The sequence below is a fragment of the Trichechus manatus genome, unplaced genomic scaffold (assembly GCF_000243295.1).
Source record: "Trichechus manatus latirostris isolate Lorelei unplaced genomic scaffold, TriManLat1.0 scaffold00017, whole genome shotgun sequence".
Taxonomy (NCBI): domain Eukaryota; kingdom Metazoa; phylum Chordata; class Mammalia; order Sirenia; family Trichechidae; genus Trichechus; species Trichechus manatus.
The window spans coordinates 23,186,679-23,210,225 of record NW_004443953.1 but is presented as its reverse complement, the minus strand read 5'-3'; the positions used below and the strand labels follow the sequence as shown (position 1 = coordinate 23,210,225).

Genomic DNA, 23,547 nt, shown 5'->3' with positions numbered 1-23,547 from the left:
ACTCCTATTTTGAGGTAAGGAGATGGAAAAGCAGAGCTGAGAAAGATTAAAGAAGGACAGAGTAAAGCATCTGGAGAGATTCCCTGACCCCTAGAGCAAAATCACAAAAAGGTAGCATAGAATAATGGAAAGGGCAGAGACCTTGAGGCCAGACAGAAAATATGACCCTGAGCCAGCCGTCTCACCCTTTGAGTCCCCTTTGTTACTGCGAAGACTGAGTAAGAAGGTGACCTAAAGCATTGGCCCTTTCCAGGTACTCAGCCTTGGTATGGGAGAATAGGGGATGATTAAGCCGCTAAACCCAATAGAATCTTCAGCATAAAAACAAGCCTTTCATTTCCATAGTCTCCAGTCATCCCTTCTGACCCAGGCTTATTTTAAAGAGATAGAATGGAAAATAAAATGAAGTGTTGCTAATGTTTAAGACAAAGTGTACCAATGAGTTTAGAATTTGCACTGATTATGGATCAGTAACTGAAGGATTGATTTAGAATGGGTGCTGCTGACCTCAGTCTCAGACCTGATTCTTGGCTCTAATTTGGGGTAGAAGAATGGCAAATACAGGGTCCTGGAAAAAACATTGCCCCAGGATGCATCTGCCCTTTCCTTAGAGACCCAGTGCTAGCTTTCCTAATGGAGTGAGTGACCCAGCTTTGTCTGAACGATTTTGTAAGAACCATGCAGTTTGTTATTCTCTGATTTCCTGCATGTGCAGGAATGTCCGTGACACTTGGTCATGAGTATTTAATCAAAGTATATTGATAACATGTTTTATGAGCATATAGTTGAGTACCCTGGATGAATGGCAGTAATTACATAGGATAGCATTATTTGGATGATAATAAGAGATTCAACTACTACTGATTTTATTTAATGACATTTAACTCCTTTCTTGGGAATAAATTCAGTTTGACTCAGCTTAATTGAGGGCACTTGATTGAAGTGCTTGGTTCTTGACTTATTCTAGTTGTTCAGCTAGGTGCATGCTGAAAAGGCAAAAGAAAACTGATAATGAACGGTAAGTGTACTGTATTATGGATTCTTAAAGCAGCATTAGAAAAGCTTCTTGCTGCTTTTTCGTTAGGGATGCTCTCTTTTTTTTTATCTATTGTAAATATTAGTGACTAAATATAGAAAGAGGAAATGGATATTGATAAATAAGAAATGCTCTTAATTCTTGAGAAACAATGTTTACGTGCTTCAGGCTTGTATTTCTAGTGACAACTTGCCAGGTTCTTTGCTGGGTCTGTACAGGAAGGTCTTGGATGAGAGAAACAGTAAAATGAGAGCAGTTTATGATCAAAACTCAATGTAGTTCTTTTAATTTACTCTTTTCCTTTGAGTCCCACAGGAGATATGATAGTGGATTAAAGGAAGAGCATTTAAAAAACATATCCCCCTCCTCTTTTCCCTAAATAAACAGGTTGTTTGGCTACTTTTCTACCCTGACTCCTTTCCCTTTCTCCCCCTAATTTCACATACTCGAGTACTGAACATCTGTTTGCTTTTTGTTGTCTTTCTGGCATGAAATAGCTCTTCTAGATCGGTCTTGACTCAGCCACTCATTTTGTGATTTTAGACAACTGACTTCTCTCTGAACCTCAGTTTTCTGATCCATGAGATGGGATGATGACACTTGTGATTATAGGGATTAAATGAGATACTGTTGAGGAAGCAGAACTACTTGAAAATTCCAGTTGTAAAAAGGTATTGGATTTTTCCTTCTAGAGTACAGGGACAACGTCTTAATCATTTTTTTTATCCTCATCACTTAGCAATGAACAGGTTACACAATAAATACCTGTTGCTGTCGAGTTGATTCTGACTTATGGTGACCCCATGTGTTACAGAGTACAACTGCTCCATGGGGATTTCAGTGGCTGTAATCTTTACTGAAGCAGATCACCAGGACTTTCTTCCACAGTGCCGCTGAGTGGGTTTGAACCACCAACCTTTAGGTTAGTAGTTGAGTGCAAATAATTTGTGCCACCCAGGAATCCCACACAGTAAAAAACCAAAACCAAACCCATTGCCGCTGAGTTGATTCTGACTCAGTGACCCTATAGGACGGAGTACAGCTGCCCCATAGGGTTTCCAAGGAGTGCCTGGTGGATTCAAACTGCTGACCTTTTGTTATCAGCCTCAGCTCTTAACCACTATGCAACCAGGATTTTCAGTTACACAGTAGGACCACAGAAATGTGTATGGAAAGGGAGTTAATGATATTTTCAAAGGGGCTTGTGTTCACGTCAAGGTTTTCTTACCAGGTCTGTGAACTCCTTCAGGTCCAAGGCTGCCATTTACTGAGCTGTTTTTCACAGATCTTGACACTGTGCCTGGCATATAACAGTTGCCTCGTAAGGATTCTAGCATAAATGAGTGTGGGCTATGTTGGCAGCATGCTCTGCTTCTGAGGAAAGTAAAACAATCTAGTGCATCATATATACGTGGCCTTTCTTTGTCAGTGAACGAAGAGATTTTTAAACTTCTCTAATGACATGGAAACCTAGACAGGCATTTGTAATGAAAGAATCATGCATAACATTGGGAATAATTAATAATCCCAAAGAGATCACAGATGTTCTGTCATAAGTACTTCAGTAAACTTAATAAAACTGTTTCCAGAATAAAGACGTATCCTCTAACGACAGTAATTAAAATCTATAATAAAACCAAATAAAGATTTGGAAGAGGTCTTTATTGTGGATAAACACATTAGCTACATTTGCCCAGCTGCATTTTCTACAGCTTTGTAAAAGACATATGAGTCAGGGTCATGGCACATGAGAAAACTGTGCTGTGTTCTTAAACCAGGCCCTGCACAGCTCACCTAATCACAGTTATTTCTAAACTGGTCTAGAGCCAAGAGTACTGGGCTAGAGATGTGGATTCTAATTCTTGTTCTGCCAGTAACTTATAAAAGGGAGAAAAGCAAGTTGATTAACCTCTGTGTACCTCAGTTTCCTAAACTCTAAAATGGTGTTATAATATGTTTGCCCTACCTACCTCTAGGTGGCTGTGAGGATTAAATGAGGGAATATGTAAAAGTATTTGGAAAACAAAAATTCTCTTTACTCAAGACATTTTGCAATAACTCTGGCTATAGCAATTGCCAAATGGAAGCTTCTGTGATTTCTTTCATGGAGTCCCTGGGTGGTACAAATAGTCAGGCACTCAGCCACTAGCAGAAAGGTTGGCAGTTTGAACCCACCCAGAGATGCCTCAGAAGAAAGGCCTGGCGATCTGCTTCTGAAAAGTCACAGCCTTGAAAACCCTTTGGAGTGCGGTTCTACTCTACATACATGAGGCCATCATAAATCAGAATCAAATCTAAGGCAATGGGTTTGGAGTGGTTTTTTTTTTTTTTTTTTGGTATGATTTCTTTCATAATCTCAGTTCAGCTCTTTCAACAACTGACATACTTTCAACTTCAGTTACTACATTTTTTCCTCTGATAACCACAGTGCTTCAGTGCTGTAATATTTGTAAATTTGTCATGAAAATCACCTCTGCAGTTGATGGTTCACCCTTGCCGAAAGGTGGAACTGTGGCTGTTGAAAACCATTGTAATGTTTCCTTAGTTTTTTTTAGTAACCGTTATTTAAAGTTTTATTCATCTCACAAGGAAACTGTCTATCTTGTTTATTACTTTATCCTTCCCGTCTAACATGAGGCTGGGCATATGTGACTAATAAATATGTATTAAATAAATTAATGAACAAACTATTATTGAGTGATTTTTCCAATGGAGTATTTTTAAGCACCCCGCAATTTTCTTTGGAAAATTAACCATCAACTTCAAAACAAATTATTGTTTTGAGTGGTTGTGATCAGTCATGAGAAAATCAGTTCATTAGGTTAAGAATCATATGCATGAACTGCTAATTTGCTGGATACTGTTTGAACTCAGGTATTGGTGACTCCATGGTGGACAGGCCGAGAAGGCCTGGGGCTGAAGCCCAGAGGTCAGATGGTGTGGTGAGCTGCTTGGGGACATATGAGCTCACGAAAGTTATTATTTTTTCTCTTTTACTTTTTGCTTGTTAGTTAATGACAAAGGTTTAGGAAATGGAGTTGTACATTAAATGGAGAGTTTTTTTACTGGTGAATCTTCATTTATTCAACAAATTCTTGAGTGTTTCTTATGTATCAGGTATTGGGTGAGATGCTCAAGACCAAAGGTGACAAAAAAAGACTATTCTTGTGGGAATTGCAAACTGGTGATGCAAACAAATAAACAGGCAAGTGCAAACTTTGTGATAAGGGCCATGGGAATATAGAATAGGGTCACCTTATACAGTCTCTGGGTGGCACAAATGGTCAAGCACGTGACTACTAACTGAAAGGTTGGTGGTTCTAACCCACCCAGAGGTGCCTTGGAAGAAAGGAGTGGAAATCTGTTTCTGAAAAGTCACACCCTTGAAAACCTTATGGAGCACAGTTCTGCTCTGCAACACATGGGGTTGCCACGAGTCAGAATTGACTCCATGCAACTGGTGATTTACAGAAATTAGGCTTGGAGGAGAGGGCCAAAATCAGCTTTCTAGAGGAGAAAATAGAAAAGATTGCTAGGTGGAATGAAAGGTGAACAGTAGAGATGGTCCACAGAGTGGTGGGGTTAGGGCAAGAAGCATGCCTATAAAGGTCATCTAGGGGTAGGTCATGCACGGTCTTGGAAACAATGTTAAGGAGTTTGCCCTTCATCACAAGACCAGTGGTGAGCCCTTGTAGGAATTTAAGCAGGGGAGTGACAAGATCATATTAAGCTTTTTAAAGATTCCCCTGACAGATAGTTTAGATAATGGGTTAGATTAGCATAGTCATGCAGCAAAGAAGGACAATGGTTGGAACTAGGATCATGGCAGTGTTGATGGAAAAAGCAGAGTAATCTGTGAGGTTTTAGAAGGTAAAATCTAAGGGTCACTATAAATCCAGCCCAGGGTGGTGGCTGTGGATCTGAGTATGGGTATACATTCTAGAGGAAAAAGGCAGGAGGGACCCTGGGGTTAGAGTCTATGAGACCAGACAAGCTAGCAAAAAGCAGGCTGTGTGGTCTTTGAGGACAGAGCCTAAGCAGGATGGTTCACGGGCAGGCAACGTATGATGCCACACAGTGCTGTGCTTAAAAGCGCCCCGCTCTTTGTTTCATGCTCTACTGTCACCATCTTAATAGTTTTTTTCATTTTATTTTTTTAATTGTTGAGAATGTACACAGCAAAACATACACCAGTTCAACCATTTCTGTATGTTCAGTTCGGTGACATTGATTACATTCTTTGAGTTGTGAAATCATTCTCACCCATCTTTTCTGAGTTGTTCCTCCTCCATTAACATAAACTCACTGCCCTCTAAGGCTCCTATCTAATCTTTCCAGTTGCTGTTGTCAGTGTGATCCTATATAGATAATTCTTTTTTTATTATTATTGTACTTTAGATGAAAGTTTACAGAACAAACTAGCTTCCCATTAGACAGTTAGTACACATATTGTTTTATGACATTGGTTAACAATCCCACAACATGTCAGCACTCTCCCTTCCCGACCTTGGGTTCCTTATTACCAGTTTTCCTGTCCCCTCCTGCCTTCTAGTCCTTGCCCTGGGACTGATGTGCCCCTTTAGTCTTGTTTTGTTTTATACACCTGTCTAATCTTTGGATGAAGAGTGAGTCTCAGGAGTGACTTCATTACTGAGCCAAAAGAGTATCCAGGGGCCATAGTCTTAGAGTTTCTCCAGTTTCTGTCAGGCCAGTAAGTCTGGTCTTTTTTTTGTGAGTTAGAATTTTGTTCTACATTTTTCTCCAGCTCTGTCCAGGACCTTCTATTGTGATCCCTGTAAGAGCAGTTAGTGGTGGTAGCCAGGCACCATCTAGTTGTGCTGGACTCAGTCTGGTGGAGGATGTGGTAGTTGTGGTCCATTAGTCATTTGGACTAATCTTTCCCTTGTGTATTTAGTTTTCTTCATTCTCCCTTGCTCCCGAAGGGGTGAAACCAGTGGAGTATCTTAGATGGCCACTCACAGGCTTTTAAGACCCCAGACACTACTCACCAAAGTAGAATGTAGAACACTTTCTTTATAAACTATGTTATGCCAACTGAGCTCATGTTCCCTGATACCATGGTCCCCACAACCCTCAACCCAGTAATTCGATCCCTCAGAGAGTTTGGGTATATCTATGGAGCTTCCATGACCTTGCCTTGTACAAAATGTGCTGGCTTCCCCAATATTGAGTACTGTCTTACCCTTCACCAAAGTTAACCACTTATCTATTGTCTGTTTAGTGTTTTTCCATCCCTACACCTCCCTGCCCTCATAACCATCAAAGAAACACGTAAAAAAATGTAAACCTTTTCATGAGTTTTTATAGTAGTGGTCTCATACAATGTTTGTCCTTTTGTGATTGACTTATTTCACTCAGCATGATGCCTTCCAATTCACCCATGTTGTGAGATGCTTCGCAGATTCATCATTGTTCTTTATCGTTGCGTAGTACTCCATTGTGTGAATGTACCATAGTTTCTCCATTCATCTGATGATGGGCATCTAGGTTGTTTCCATCTTTTTGCTATTGTGAACAATGCTGCAACGAACATGGGTGTGTTAATAATTTTTGAACAAGGGACACCACAATTTCATTTTGCACTGGTCTCACAAATTATATAGCCAGTGTAGACACTTGCATAGTAGCTAAAACATAGGTGCTCATAAAAGCCAACTGAATAAAGGAATAATTCTATCTGTAGTAAACGCCAGGAGTTGGCTTAGGAGTACCAAGACAAGCATGAGGTAACAAGCTCTGCAAGACATGCAGTAACTCAATAACAGCAAGGTCTCCTGCGTTTTTGGGTAAGTAAAGAAAAGGACTGAAAAGTGCGTGCCAGCAGCTGAAGTTGAGTAGGCATGCCTCAGGAGTGTGTAGGTTGAATTTGCCTATCCAGCCAGCTGATTCAGCTGCTTAGATTGTCTTTTCAATTACTTTCAGACATCAGTCTTTATTTAATACTGATTTAGATTATCTGGCAGTGATATATATTTTTTTCCTACTGTGTTGACTTCTAGTTTTGTTTATAAATTACTCGGCTCTTCTCTGAATTGTTGATTTTCTTTTGTCTTCTTTTCCATGCTGACCATTATTTCAATGTGTTCAGTTGTTGTGCTGTATAATTATTTTTAGATTAATTATACTTAACTGCTACAGTTGCTGAGAGCAAATTATATACTGTACATCCCATAAGTCTGTTGTTAGATTTAAATATTGTAGAATCATTTTTAAGCAAAATTTCATGCTAACTCTTGACTTTTTTCTCTCCTACATTCTTTCTCCAAGCACCTTAGGGGTAACCTTCGATGACATGTATCCTTCTGAAAAATCTTACTCCTTCCAGGCCCTTTCCACTTCAAACTTCGCTGAAGGCCAGTCAAGGTTCAACATGGCAAACTAAGAAGCCAAATAATACCTTCATGCTTTTAGAATCGGGAGGCTGGGAACAAGTGGAAAGGGCATGACTTGGGAGTTTCTGAAATCTTAGTTTGAATTCTAGTTCTGCCAGTATGAGTTGTGTGAATTTGGGCTAGTTATTTAACTTCTTTGATCCTCATCCTCCTACCTGCAATTGTCTATCTTGCAGGACAACTGAGAACAGTAATTAAGTTAATGTATATAAAGTGTTCAGGACACAGATGGAACTCAATAATGGCAGCTATTATATAAACTATATTGTATGTTTTCTTCTGCAGACATCTATAACTATAACTCAGGGAAGACATAGTCTCATTTTGAAAAATGTAAGCAAGAATAGTCTCCTTATTTTCTAATATATATTTATTTATCTATATAGACAGATATATGTACCTATACAAACAAAAAACCCATTGCTGTTAAGTCAAATTCCAACTCATAGTGACTCTATAGGACAGAGCCGAACTGCCCCATAGGGTTTCCAAGTCTGTAAATCTTTACAGAAGCAGATTGCCACATCTTTCTTCCGCAGAGCGGCTGGTAGATTTGAACCACCGACCTTTCAGTTAGCAGTCAAGCGCTTAACCACTGCAGCTCCAGGGCTCCTTATATGTATCTGTATCTTGTATGTATATGATATAGCATATATACCAAATATATATACATGTATTTTAATTTTCAAGCCTCACCAGCAGTGTTTCCTCTTCCTTCATAAGGAAGGATTACGCCTCACCTTTTTAATTTGAGAATTTTCAAATCTGCGTACAAATTAAAGTAATAGTACAATAAACAGTGATATATCCTCCCTCTAGGTTCATCAACTGTTAATGTTAATCAATTGCTAATAATTGTTAATAATAAATATTGTATAAATACGCACACACACAAACATACACACTTTTTTTATTGAACCATCCGAAAGTAAGTTGAAGACATCGTGGCTCTGCCCTCTTAAATGCTTCAGCCTGCTTCTTCTAAGCATTAGAACATAGTCCTACATAACAACACTATCATTACCACACCTAAGAATTCTTTCTGTTAGCAGACAGTTTCCATTATTTTTATTCTTTCCCACCCTTTCAGCAAAGGCAAGTCATTAGGAATTCTTGTCAGCCCTGATGTTAGTTCTACTTCAGAGACAGAGGATCTCAGAGAGAGAGGGTAGCTTGGTTCTTGGAAGTCAGACTTCACAGTAAGTTGGGAAGGTTTGAATCGGTGGAGAAGAAAGCCAATTTCTAACCTGTTCAAGCTTACCTCTCTGAGTCTTCCAAGTGAAGGAAGGCTCTGCTTTACTCAAACTGATTTTCTTACTCCTTTAGCATCTCTCTACTAACTAACTGTGCTCACTTGGATTTCCCACCACCATTCCTGACTCTAAGGCCTTTTGTTATTCCACCTGTGGGAATTCTACCACACCCTTCAGGCTTTACCTTGTCTGTGGACTTCCCTGAAGACATCAGGTTACCCCTGTGTCAGCTTCTTTGCCTTGTTGCTGTACCTATGCATTAATTTATCTTATATTATCTTACATTGTTGTTCTCACATAATTTTATATGTATTTTATGAAACAAGATTTAAGCTCCATATGAGCAAGGACAACACTTTGAGAAAATAGCATGTGCTTGATAAATTCTACTAATTGATGGTTTTAGTTATAGCTGTGTGTGTGTCTTTGAGTCACAATGACCTTGTGCTGACTCCATGCCTTTTACTCAGTTGGCTCCAGCACGTGTCGGTGAAAAAATACATTGTTACAACTTACCATCATTTACCATCAGTTGCACTCACAGTTGATTTGTATTATTGACTTGTCTTTGTCAAAGTGTGCAGATCCATCACTTGAATCAATATCAATAAAGGCATCTTCATCTAGGCAGAGATTTCAAAGCCAGCTGGATGCCAGATACTATGACATCATTCAGACTGTTACGTGGTGAGAATGACTCAGATGTTTAAGTAATTGAAATAACTGGCTTGTCACATGATTTGCTTTGTTATTTCAACAGTATTATTGTTTTGAATAGTAGAAATAGTATATTCCCTCAACTGTTTTACTTTTGGAATTTATATTGTTTAAAATACAACTAATGATATTTTAATTGATTCTGTTGGGCTATACTGGCTATGTTAACAGACATAATAAGTTTCCTAAAATTGTAGATCTTCCACTATGAGGCTGTTCTTTAGTTAGCCACCATACATACTTCTTAAAACTTTTAATAAAGCTTGTTTCCCTTGTTATAGAAATTAGGATCATTTTAGATAATTCATATATTTTTTCAAAATGCCAAATAAACTTTCAGAAGAATATTGACTATAGCACGGACTGCCAGAAGAACGAACAAATGTGTCTTGGAAGAAGTATAGCCCCAATGTTCCTTAGAAGTGAGAATGGCAAAATTTTGTCTCATATGCTTTCGACATGTTATCGAGAGGAACCAGTCCCCGGAGAAGGAGGACATCATGCTTGATAAAGTAGAGGGTCAGCAAAAATGAGGGAGAACCTCAATGAAATGGATTGACACAGTGGCTGCAACAATGGGCTCAAACATAGCAACAAGTGTGTGGATGGCGCAGGACCAGGCAGCATTTTATTCCATTGTACATAGAGTTGCTATGAGTTGGAACTGACTCCACGACACTTAACAACAAACAAAACACTTCCTTCCTTCTGAAACAGCACAATTTGTTTAGTCATAAAATGACCCCATGCTCTTGAGGGAGTTTACTGATTTTCTCTAAGTTTACTATTTTGATGCTCTTTTTATTGGCATATTTCCAGAATTCACAAATGAAATAATTGCCAGAGGTTGAGTGTATTCCTCTTAGCAAGAGCCAGAGCTGTGGCAGGCGGATGTTTGAGTCACCAAGTGTCATGGAATTGTGTCCCCCAAAAGTATGTGTCAACTTGGTTGGGCCATGATTCCCTGTATTGTGTGGTGGTTCTCCATTTTGTCATCTGATGTAACTGTCCTATGTGTTTAAATCCTAATCTGTGCCGGTGGGTAATGAGGCAAGATTAGGTTATGTTAATTAGGGTGGGAGGCAACGCTCTTACACAGGTCACAGCCCTGATCCAAGGGGAGTTTTTCTGGAGTATGGCCTGCATCACCTTTTATCTTATAAGAGATAAAAGGAGAGAGAATCGAGCAGTAGAGGGGGACCTCCTACCACCAAGAAAGAAGAGCTGGGAGCAGAGCGGAGAACCTCCTAGACCCAGGGGAAGACTGATGACAACTTCCCCCAGAGCTGAAAAAGAGAGAAAGCTACTCTGGCCCTGAATTTGGACTTCTAGCCTCCTAAACTGTGAGAGAATAATTTTATGTTTGTTAAAGCCATCTACTTGTGGTATTTCTGTTATAGCAGCACTAGGTAACTAAGACATCAAGTGACCACATTTAGAACTGGCACTCCCTAGCTCTAGGACTTACCACACTCTTGCTTTCTGTATTGAGGAAGGCTGCTATATTCTGCACACATAAACTCAATGTTTAAACATACACATGACCTTCTGGCTTTTTCCATACGCCTAACTAAATTCAAATTCCATTGAATTTAGTAGAAACAAAACAAAACAAATAGTGCAGTCAAATTAGTTAATTTTACCTACGTGACAGTCACAAATAATCAGTTTGACTGAAGTTATCGCATTCAACCAGTTTTGAGAACATATTTTTATAAAACTTCATTACAATAAGTTCAGAAAAGTGAATTATAGTGATGGAATCTATTATGATATGAACCTTTCTTATCATTTGCTGTTGTTTATGTATTTTAAAATTCATTTAGGTGCCATCTTTACAATTTGTTTTAGTATTTGATAAACTATAAAACTATGTTTTAGTGTTGACACTATTATTCATCAGGTAAATGTCAAGCTTGTTTCTTCTTGAATCCTTGTCCTGTGTGATTTCATTCTCATGTTGATGCTAATGCTCAAAAGTGATGAGAATCTGTTTACATATCTCTTTGGGGACTTTAACTTTCATGCTGAAAACTGTTCTTGTAAGACTTAAATTCATAAATTGTGGTGAGGAGTTTATACGTGTGAGCAGTATAGCTTTTAAAAGTTCTCTGAAATTCTTTGGTATTGAACTTAGATTCTGACAAGACATAATTGGGTAGAGAGAAAATTGGAATAAATGATATTTAAAATAATAAAAATTCATTGAAAAAATACTTTAATATAAGATAAAATAACAGAAAAAGGCAATATTTTATTTTCTAAGATTATTTGAAAATTGCTTGTTTCCTCTTTCTGTTGCCCTCCTTTATCTTTTCTGTTCTTTGCCTTGTCAATTCAATTGGAAAAAGTCACTTAGTTCTTAAAACAATTTACTATATATAATTTTTCAGCTAAGAATGAGAACATGGGCATTGTTGTGGTAGCCAAATGATTTCTTATCTGCTCTGTCGCTCTTTCCTGTCTGTCTCATATGCCTAGGAAGATAGTCTCTTCCTTGGCCTAGTTCCTGAATAATTTTCTTTAAAATCATAAACATTTCCTATAGCATAATTCTTTATATTTGTCTTCTCCAATTCATTTACTCTAGTTTCAGAGGAAAAAAACGGTGGGGGATTAAGAGCTCTTATTGTCTATATTAAGGGAAAGCATCTTAAATTTTTATTTGTTTTCAGAATACAGTCCTATGCTCTAGGTAGCTTGTGAGTTTGCCCTTCCTTTCATACATGTTCACTATTATTTCAGTATTTTTGAGTCTTTCTCACTCAATCACCCCCACCCCCACCGTTTGACAATAATCTTTTTTTTTTAATTAATAGATTTTATTTTTTAGAATGGTTTCATGTTTACAGAAAAATTGTGCAGAAAGTACAGAGTTCTCATGTGCCCCCTCTGCCCCCTGCACATTTTCCCCCTTATTAATAAAATCTTGCATTTTTGTGGTATACGCTTGTTACAATTGATGAACCAATACTGATAGATTTTTATTAACTAAAGCCATATATTACATTAGCGTTCACTCTTGGTCTTGTACAGTTCTAGGGGTTTTGACAAACACATAATGTCATGCATCCACCATTACAGTATCACACAGATAGCTTCAATGCCCTAAAAATACCCCGTGCTCCACCTATTCATCCCTCCAGACCTGCCCCTGAAACTCTGGCAACCACTGATCTTTTACGATTGCTACCATCTTGTCTTTTCCAGAGCATTATATAGTTGTAATCATATAGTATGTGGCATTTGTGGATTGGCTTCTTTCACTTAGCAATGTGCATTTAAGGTTTCCCATGTCTTTTTGTGGTTTGATAGCTTTTTTGTTTTTTTATTGCTGAATAATACTCCACTGTAAGGATGTACCACAGTTGGTTTATCCAGTCACCTTTTTTTTTTTAAACATTTCATTGTGCTTTAGGTGCAAGTTTACATAGCAAATTAAATTTCCTATCAGTGATTCTTATGCAAATTATCTTATGACCTTGGTTGCAATCCCCAAAATGTGTCAGCACTCTCCTCATTTCCTCCCTGGATTCCCCTTTTCCATTAGTCCAGTTTCCCTGTCCCTCCTTGTCTTCTTGTCTTTGGTTTTGGGCAAATGTTACCCTTTTGGTCTCATGTAGTTGATTCTTCTGATGAGCACATTCCTTATGGATGTTACTGTTGATTTTATAACCCCATCTATTATTTGTCTGAAAGGTGGCCTCCAGGAGTGTCTGTAGTTTCAAGTTGGAAGGTTGTCTTAGGGCAGTTGTCTCAGAGATTCCTCCAGTCTCTTTCAGACCAGTAAGTCTGGACTTTTTTTAGTTTGAATTTTGTTCTACAATTTTTACCCATTCTATCCAGGACTTTCTAATGTGATCCCAGTTGGAGTGGTCAGTAGTGGTAGCTGGGCACCATCAAGTTCTTCTGGTCTCAGGTTAGAGGAGGCTGTGTTTCATGTGGGCCATTAGTTCTCTCGGTTAATTGCTTCATTGGGTCTTCAGTTTTGTTCATTCTCCTTTTCTCCAGGCGGGAAGAGACCAATAGTTACTTCTTAGGTGGTCACTTGCAAGCTTTTGAGACCTTAGATGCTACTAAATATCCATTCACCTATTGAAGTACATTTGGTCGCTTCCAATTTTTCGGCAATTATGAGTAAAGCTACTATAAACATTTTTGTAGACATAAGTTTTCAACTCCTTTGGGTAAATACTTAGAAGCACAATTGCTGGATTGTTTGGTGAGCCTGTGTTTAGCTTTGTAAGAAAGTGCTAGACTGTCTTCCAAAGTGGCTGTACCATTTTGCATCCTCATCAGTCATGAATGAGTATTACTGTTGCTCCACATCCTCATCAGCATTTGGTGTTGTCAGTGTTTTGGATTTTAGCAATTCTAATAGGTGTGTAGTAGTATCTCATTATTGTTTTAAGTTGCAATTACCTAATGACATATGATGTCAAGCATTTTTTATATATTTATTTGCCATCTATATATCTTCTTTAGGAGTCCCATGGTGGCACAAATGATTAAGTGCTGGAATGCTAATCAAAAGGTTGGCAGTTCAAACCTACCCAGATGCACCTTGGAAGTAAGGCCTGGTAATCTGCTTCTGAAGGGTCACGCACAGTGTTGAAAACCCTATGGAGCAGTTCTGCTCTGCACACATGGGGTCGCCATGAGTTGGAATTGACTCAACAGTAATTGACAACAACATACCTCTTTGGTGAGGTGTTTTAAAGATATTTTGTGCATTTTTAAATTGAGTTGCTTGCTTTCTTATTGTTGAGTTGTCCATATATTCTTCTTCTTCATCATTATTCTCATCATCAACATCCCTGTAACCTCCAGTTTTTAGCACCCTGTACCAGACGTAGTTTTAGACCCAATTTATGTGGCATGTGCTATGCTTACAACCTACGAGGTTTTACAGATGAATAAACTGAAGCTAAGATAGTGTGGTAGGCAGAATAATGGTACAAATATGTCCATACCCTAATCTTCAGAACCTGTGAATATGTTACCTTACATAGCAAAAAGTAGTTTGCAGGTGTGATTAAAGGTACAGACCTTGAGATGGAGAGATTATCCTGGATTATCTGGATGGGCCCAATCTAATCACGTGAGTCTTTAAAACAGAGAACCTTTCCTGGCTTGGCTAGAGGGAATGTGACAACAGAGGAACATTGCTGACTTTGAAGTAAAGGAAAGGGGCAAGGAGTCAAGGAATGCGAATAGCCTCTAGAAGCTGGAAAAGGCAAGGGAATGGATTCTCTCCTAGATCCTCTAGAAAAAATTACACGCCTGCCAGCACCTTGGTTTTTTAGCCCAGCAAGACCCATGTTGGAGTTATGAGCTACAAAACTGTAACGTAATAAATTTATGTTGTTTAAGCCACTAAATTTGTTTTAATTTGTTTGGACAGCGATAGAAAACTACTACAGATATGTTATTTGCTTATGGTCTGTCTTAGTCACCTAGTGCTGCTGCAACAGAAGTACCATGAGTGGATGGCTTCAACAAAGAGAAGTTTATTTCCTCACAGTAAAGTAGGCTAAAAGTCCAAATTTAGGACATCAGCTCCAGCGGAAGGCTTTCTTTCTCTGTGGGCCTTCTCATCAGCATTCCCCTGGACTAGGAGCTTCTCTGTGCAGGGACTCCAGGTCCAAAGGATGAGCTCTGCTCCTGGCACTGCTTTCTTGGTGGTATGAGGTGTTCCCTCCTGCCCCGTCTCTCTGCTTGTTTCTCTGTTTTATATCTCAAGAGATTGCCTCAGGACACAATCCAATCTTGTAGATTGAGTCCTGCCTCACTAACACAACTGCTGCCTATCCTCCCTCATTAACGTCATAGAGGCAGGATTTACAACACATGGGAAAATCACACAATACCGGGAATCATGGCCCAGCCAAATTGATACAAACATTTTTTGAGGGACGTAATTCAATCCATGACATGGTCATACAACTTTCTATAAGTTGGAGCCAAGATGTCCGGTTAAATTATTTATCTGGCTTTCCTCCATGTCATGCTGCCTTCTTTTAGTGGTATCTGTGAGAGAGAACTTATATTTCTCTCAACACATTACTGAATCTAAGAAAACTCTCTTCTTTGGTGCTTCTTTCGAGCCTCTGGGCTACTAATTCATCTTTGCTCTTAAATATCTAGCACAGTATACACCATTCTTAATAGAACCCAGTTTATGAATGACAGTAGCAAAATTCACATAATCTATGTGAATATTCTGTAATACTCCATTAACAGTGAATTTGAAAAGCAAAGGATAAAAATTGAAAAACATAAGCAGAGCCTATCTCTCCCACGTGGTATTTGCTAACAATAATAAGTCCTTTAGTTTTGCATTGTGATAATAAAAGGTGCATTCCCCTTCTACTATAATATGCTTGAGGTTAAGATTACTAATTTAGTACCCAGTTTGTGTCACAAGGCTGTAGATAAATTTCATACCCACACACCATCTCGCTACTCTCATTATTTCATTGTCTCTCTATTATTCTATTTACAGAGGAAAAGCGAAGAAGGTAATTTGTAAATATTGACTAAATAAAGAGTACTTTAGAAAGGATTCCAGGAACTCCCTGTGCTTTCAATGCCATTACAATGAAGCTACCATCTATAGCTGAAAATATCCCAGCAGTCTCGTACACCTTGAGAGACTGGATTTCTGTGATTTAAAAGCCAAGACAGAAAACAGAGATAAAGTAGTGGATTGAAGAACATGATTAGATGGCTGAAATTATTGTAAAAATAGTACAGAACATCTCAGTTTTCACAAATATTTAGGGAACAGAGTCTCTTTTTCCACTACGGAATTTTCTGACAATTATATCTGAAGGTTGAATAAGAAGCTTTAAGGTAAAGGATTAACTAATAGATGAATATAAAACAGCTTTTCTTTTCTAAGAAAAAGAATTATTATATAGTAGAATGGAATACTAAAGGAAATCTTGAACTATCTATTTAAGAGTTCTTTTAAAAGAGAATATGTTTTTTCTCAGTGAATTATTAAAATAAGGTCAGTTCTGGATTTGGGTAAGTGGCCTAGTTGGATTGGCTCAAGATTTTGTTTTTATAGGTCCTATGATTAGTCTTTTTTTTTTTTTTTAATTGTGCTTTGGTTCAAGATTTACGGAACAAATTAGTTTCTCATTAAGCAGTTAGTATATATATTGTTTTGTGACGGTGGTTGCTAAGCCCACAATGTGTCAACACTCTCCCCTTCTTGACCCTGGGTTCCCCATTACCAGCCTTCCTGTCCCCTCCTGCTTTCTGGTCCTTGCCCCTGGGCTGGTGTACACATTTAGTCTCATTTTGTTCTATGGGCCTGTTTAATCTTTGGCTAAAGTGTGAACCTCAGGAGTGACATCATTCCTGAGTCAAAAGAGTGTCCTGGGGCCATACTCTCGGGGTTTCTCCTGTCTATGGCAGACCAGTAAGCCTGGTCTTTTTTGTGAGTTAGAATTTTGTTCTACATTTTTCTCCAGCTCTATCCAGGACCCTCTATTGTAATCCCTGTCAAAGCATTTGTTGGTGGTAGCCGGGTACCATCTAGTTGTGCTGGACTTGGTATGGTGGAGGCTGTGGTAGCTGTGGTCCATTAGTCCTTTGGACTAATCTTTCCCTTGTTTCTTTGATTTTCTTCATTCTCCCTTGCTACAGATGGGGTGGGACCAGTAGAGTATCTTAGATGGCTGCTCACAAGCTTTTAAGACCCCAGACGCTACTCACTCAAGTAGGATGTAGAACATTATCTTTATAAACTATGTTATGCCAATTGAGCTAGATGTCCCCCAAGATCATAGTCCCCAGCCCTCAGCCCAGTAATTTGGTCCCTCAGGGAGTTTGGATGTGTCTATGAAGCTTCTATGACCTTACCTTGGTCAAGTTGTGCTGGCTTCCCCAGTATTGTGTACTGGCTTACCCTTCACCAAAGTTACCACTTATCTATTCTCTAATGTTTTTCCCTCTCCACCTCTCCACTGCCTCATAACCATCAAAGACTATTTCTTTTTATGCGTAAAAGTTTTCATAAGAGTAGTTTAATATTTGTCCTTTTGTGATTGACTTATTTCACTCAGCATAATGCCCTCCAGATTCATCCGTGTTGTGAGATGCTTCACAGATTCATCATTGTCCTTTATTGTTGCGTAGTATTCCATTGTGTGTATGTAACAAAGTTTGTTTATCCATTCATCTGTTGATGGGCACTTGGGTTGTTTCCAAATTTTTGCTATTGTGAATAATGCTGCAGTGAACATGGGTGTGCATATGTTTGTTCATATGATGGCTCTTATTTCTCTGGGATATATTCCTAGGAGTGGGATTGCTGGGTCATATGATATTTCTATCTCTAGCTTTTTAAGGAATCGCCATATTGTTTTTCCATTTTGCATTCCCACCAGCAGTGCATAAAAGTTCCAATCTCCCCACAGCCTCTCCAACGTTTGTTATTTTCTGGTTTTTTGATTTGTGCCAGTAATGCTTGGGTAAGATGGTATCTCATTGTGGTTTTTATTTGCAATTCTCTAATAGCTAGTGATCACGAGCATTTCCTTATGTATTTGTTAGCCGCCTGAATGTCTTCTTTGGTGAAGCGTCTGTTCATATCCTTTTACCAATTTTTAATTGGATTATATGTCTTTTTGTTGTAGAGATGTTGAATTTTCCTATAGATTTTAGAGATTAGACCTTGTCAGATTTATCATAGCCAATTTTTTTTTTCCCAACTCGTAAGTTCTCTTTTTACTCTTTTGGTGAAGTTTTTTGATGAGCACAGTGTGTAATTTTTAGAAGATACCAGTTATCTACCTTATCTTTTGGTGTTTGTGTATTGTTAGTTTTGGTTTGTATCCTGTTTATGCCGTGTATTAGGGCCTCTAACATTGACCCTATTTCTTCTTCTATGACCTTTATAGTTTTCGGTTTTATAGTTAGGTCTTTGATCCATTTTGAATTAGTTTTTGTGTATGGTATGAGGTATGGGTCCTATTTCATTTTTTTTGCAGATGGACAGCCAGTTTTGCCAGCACCATTTGTTAAAAAGACTGTCTTTCCCACACTTAATGGACTTTGGGCTTTTGTCAAAGGTTAGGTGACCATAGATGGATGGATTTACATCTAGTTTCTCAATTCTGTTGCATTGGTCAATGTGTCTGTCATTGTACCAGTACCAGGCTGCTTTGACTACTATAGCTGTATAGTAGGTTCTGAGATCAGGTAGTGTAAGTCCTTCTACTTTATTCTTCTTCTTCAATAGTACTTTACTTATCAGGGGCCTCTTCCCTTTCCATATAGAGTTAATGATTAGTTTCTCCATCTTATTAAAGAACGTTGTTGGTATGTGGATTGGGATTGCATTGTATTTGTAGATTGCTTTGGGTAGAATTGACATTTTCATAATGTTGAGTCTACCTATTCATGAGCATGGTATGTTTTTCCATTTACGTAGGTCTTGTTTGGTTTCTTGCCGTAATGTTTTGTAGTTTTCTTTGCATAAGTCTTTTACGCCCTATGTTAGATTTATTCCTAAGTTTTTTTTTAGGGGCTATTATAAATGGTATTGCTTTCCTGATTTCCTTTTCGTAGTTCTCCTTATTGGTGTATAGGAATCCATCTAATTTTTGCATGTTTATCTTGTAACCTGCTACTCTGCTGAATCTATTAGTTCCAGTAGTTTTCTTGTGGAGTCTTTTGTGTTCTCCATGTATAGTATCATATCATCCACAAATAGGGACAGTTTTATTTCTTCCTTACCAATTTGGATGCCCTTTGTTTCTTTTTTCTTGCCTTATTGCTCTAGCTAGGACTTCCAGCACAATGTTAAATAGGAATAGTGTTAAAGGGAATCCTTATCTTGTTCTTGTTCTCAAGGGGAATGTTTTCAGCCTCTCTCCATTAAGAATGATGTTGGCTATTGATTTTTATAGATGCCCTTTATTATGTTGAGGAATTTCCCTTCAATACCTATTTTATTGAGAGTTTTTATCAGGAATAGGTGTTGGACTTTATCAAATGACTTTTCTGCATCTATTGAGATGATGATGTGATTCTTTTGTTTTATTTAGGTGGTGGATTACATTGATGGATTTTCTAATGTTGAACCATCCTTGCATACCTGGTATGAATCCTATGTGGTCGTGGTATATTATTTTTTTGACACGATGCTGAATTCTATTGGCTAGAATTTTGTTGAGAATTTTTGCATCTATATTCATGAGCGATATTGGTGTGTAATTTTCTTTTGTTGTGGTGTCTTTGCCTGGTTTTGATATCAGAGTTATGCTGGCTTCATAGAATGAACTTGGAAGTATCCCTTCCTTTTCTATGTTCTGAAATAGTTTGAGTAGTACTGGTGAAAGCTCTTCTTTGAATGTTTGGTAGAATTCTCCAGTGAAGCCATCTGGGCTAGGGCTTTTTTGGGGGGAAGTTTTCTAAAATTACCTTTTCAATCCCTTCTCTTGTTATGGGTCTGTTCAGATTTTCTGCCTCAGTTTGTGTTAGTTTAGGTAGGTAACGTGTTTGTAGAAATTTGTCCATTTCCTCTAGCTTTTCAAATTTGTTAGAGTATAGTTTTTCATAGTACTCTGTTATAACCCTTTTCATTTCAGTTGGCTCTGATATAATATCCTCCATTTCATTTCTTATTTGGGTTATTTACATCCTCTCCTGTTTTTATTTTGTCAATTTGGCCAGTGTTTTGTCAATTTTGTTGATCCTTTCAAAGAACCAACTTTTTGTTTTGTTGATTCTTTCTATTGTTTTTCTACTCTCTATTTCATTTATTTCTGCTCTAATCTTTATTATTTCCTTTCTTCTGGTGGCTGTGGGCTTCTTTTGCTTTTCTTTTTCTATTTGTTTGAGTTGTGTAGCTAATGTTTTGATTTTGTCCCTTTCTTCTTTTTTTGAAGTGTGCATCTATTGTTGTAAATTGACCTCTCAGCACTGCCTTTGCTGTGTCCCAAAGGTTTTGGTATAATGTGTTTTCATTCTCATTCAATTCCAGGGATATTTTGATTCCATCTTTGATTTCTCTATTACCCAGTGGTTTTCAATCAGGGTGTTATTCAGTTTCCATGTATTTTATTTTTACCTTGCTCTTCCTGTTATTAATTTCTACTTTTATGGCATTGTGATCAGAAAAGGTGCTTTATATTATTTCAGTGTTTTGGATTTTGTTGAGGGTTGCTTTGTGGCTTAAGATGTGGTCTATTCTGGAGAATGTTTTATGTGCTTTGGAAAAGAATGTTTACTTTGCTGCTGTTAGGTGGAGTGTTCTATATATGTCTATGAGGTCAAGTTGGTCGATTGTGGCCTTCAAATCTTCTGTATCTTTGTTGAGTTTCTTTCTAGATGTTCTGTCCTTTACCGAGAATGATGTGTTGAAGTCTCCTACTACTATCATGAAACTGTTAGTTTCTTTTTTCAGTGCTGTTAGAATTTGTTTTATGTATTTTGGAGCTCTGTGATTGGGTGTGTAGATATTTATTATAATTATGTCCTCATGGTGGATTTTCCCTTTAATCATTATATAATGTCCTTCCTTGGCTTTTATGGTGGATTTTATTTTGAAGTTTATTTTATCTGAGATTAGTATTTCCAGTCCTGCTCTTTTTTGGTACCTATTTGCTTGATATATCTTTTCCATCCTTTGATTTTTAGTATACTTATGTCTTTGTTTCTAAGGTATGTCTCTTGTAGACAGTATATTGATGGATCCTTTTTTTTTTTTTTAAATCTATTTTGTCACTCCCTGTTTCTTTATGGGTGAATTTAAGCCACTTACGTTCAGTGTGATCATTGATAGGTGTGAGTTTATTGCTGCCATTTTGCAGTGCTTTTTTTTTGTGGTGCTGACTTTTTTTTGTTCCTCTTACTCTCCTGTGCTGAATTCCTTTTGTTTGCAGATTTTTTTCTTTTCTTTCATTTTTGTAGATTTTGTGTTTACTGAGACTTTATGTTTTTCTTCTTTATTTTGATAGGTAGGTTTGTTAACTTTCTTTCTGGCTACCTTGACATTTGCCCCTATCTTCCTAAGTTTAAACCAGTCTTTTTTTTTTTTTTTCCCCACAGTATAACTATGAGATTTAATGAGTTAATACATACAAAATGCTTAAAACATTTGCATGCATATAGCACAAATTCAACAAATACTGGCTTTTTTTTTTTTTTTTAAACTTAGCACTGATAAACTGCTAAGTGCCACTTAAATGCATCAACCTCTTTGGGGTTAGAACAACATGAGAAGAGATGTAATCTCATACACAGTCTCAAAAAGTTCACAATCTAGCAGGGAGGAAGAATGAAGATAGCTGAAATCAGATATAGTACTGTCTGATTATCAAATAGGACTTGAACTCAAAGTTCATGGGTCATGTTTTCAATCAGGATAACGTATAGCAAGAGTTTATCCATTCATGCAACAACCAGGCACTGTGCCCTAACTTACATGTAAGTATAACTCAAGTCAAAAGCAAGACGATCTGGTTCTGGTTCTAAGTCTCCCGATAATAGGCTGCTTGGCACTGGATAAAGTATTTCATCCCTCAAGGTCTAGATTGCTGTTCTATAAGGTAGAAGTCTGATCTATCACCTTGTATGATTCACATCAATGTTTAAAGTAGATGAATTTAGGGTTCTAGTTGACCATAACTCCTCTTTTATAAAGTATAGATTATACATTTTATCATAAAAAATCTCTAATATTTTCCAGTGATAAAATTATTCATACACATATAGCAAAACAATACTTAGAAAAATATGCAAGTATGAAACTGAGAGTTTAGGAATTTTCAAATAAATTTTTTAAAAGATCTTTAGTGACTAACCTGTTCCCCTCAATATTTGTGTTGCTTACTGTATGCAATACCCAATCCAAAGAGCTGCAACTTCATCAATTTTCCATTTACCTACAGTTATAAATGATTTGTTTATTACTTATTTACTTTTCAAACAAAAACAGATAAAAAGAAAGAAAAATTGCAAATCACCTGTAATCCACTATCCAAAGGCAAAACTTAGGTGTCCATTCTTCAGTTCTTTTCCTATGCACAGTGTTTTATAATTTACTTTAACTTAATTGATGATTGATCCTTAATAGCAGTTTAAGTTTAGTGCTAAGCTTTTCTTTCTCTAGCTTACTGGTATAATAGTAATATTTTTATTGACCTAAAAATGAAAAGGTTGTTTTACTATCTTTTTTTTTTTTTTTGGCCCAGGGGCACAATATTTTGTAACATGAACCTCCTATGATTTGTTTCATAAATACCAGAACGGGTTGTATGTGTGATCATTTTCGTGTTCATAGGGAGGGGACAAGACTTTACCGCATGAAGTCCAAGGATACTCTTCAGGTGCAGAGCAGCTGCACACATGATGCAGGGCTCCACGGTGATGTAGAGCACAGTGTGTTCAAACACTTCAGAGGGACTCTTCCCACTGCGATGACTCCAATCTAAGACCTGATTGATGGCTACCATTTCTGCATGCCGAGTAGCATTTTTAGTTTGATTGACTTCATTTCTTCCCTTTCCCACAATTTCATTGTTGTAGACCGTGAGGCAGCCAACAGGAACTTCAAGATTTTCTAGGGCATCTTTGGCCATGTGCATCGCCGCCTCCATCCACTTCTCGGTCTCCTCTGCCGACAGAGAGCACGGGCCGCCGGTAGCCAGCGTGGATGTTGCCTTTGCCTCCATGCGGCCCGGGTCCGCCGCTCTCAACTCTAGAGGCCGCCGCAGAGCTAAACCAGTATTTTATTACTTGATATTGCCTTGACTACCTCTCCATTTGAAAGTTCTATACTTATACTGTTTATTCCCTCTTTTATTGTTCTGACGTTGTTGTCATTTACAGATTGACATCTCTGGTTCCCTGTTGTAAACCTTTTAGTTTTGTTTTATCCTTGAGAGTTCATTACCTAGGTTGGTATCTGGCTGATACTGTCTGTCCTAATTTCAGGTTTTCTGATGTTGTTGGTTCTCAGACTGAAGGATTCCTTTTAATAATTCTTGCAAGTTTGGTTTTGTTTTTACATATTCTTTAATTTCTGTTTATCTGGAAATGTCCTAATTTCACCATCATATTTGGGTGAGAGTTTTGCAGGATACATTATTCTTTTCTTCTTCTTTTT

At 37.8% G+C, this 23,547-nt stretch overlaps 1 pseudogene; it reads right to left on the bottom strand.

Annotated features, from left to right (window-relative positions):
- Positions 1–22,252: 22,252 nt before the first annotated feature.
- Positions 22,253–23,113, bottom strand: LOC101353298 (tRNA-specific adenosine deaminase 2 pseudogene; annotated as a pseudogene).
- Positions 23,114–23,547: the final 434 nt, after the last annotated feature.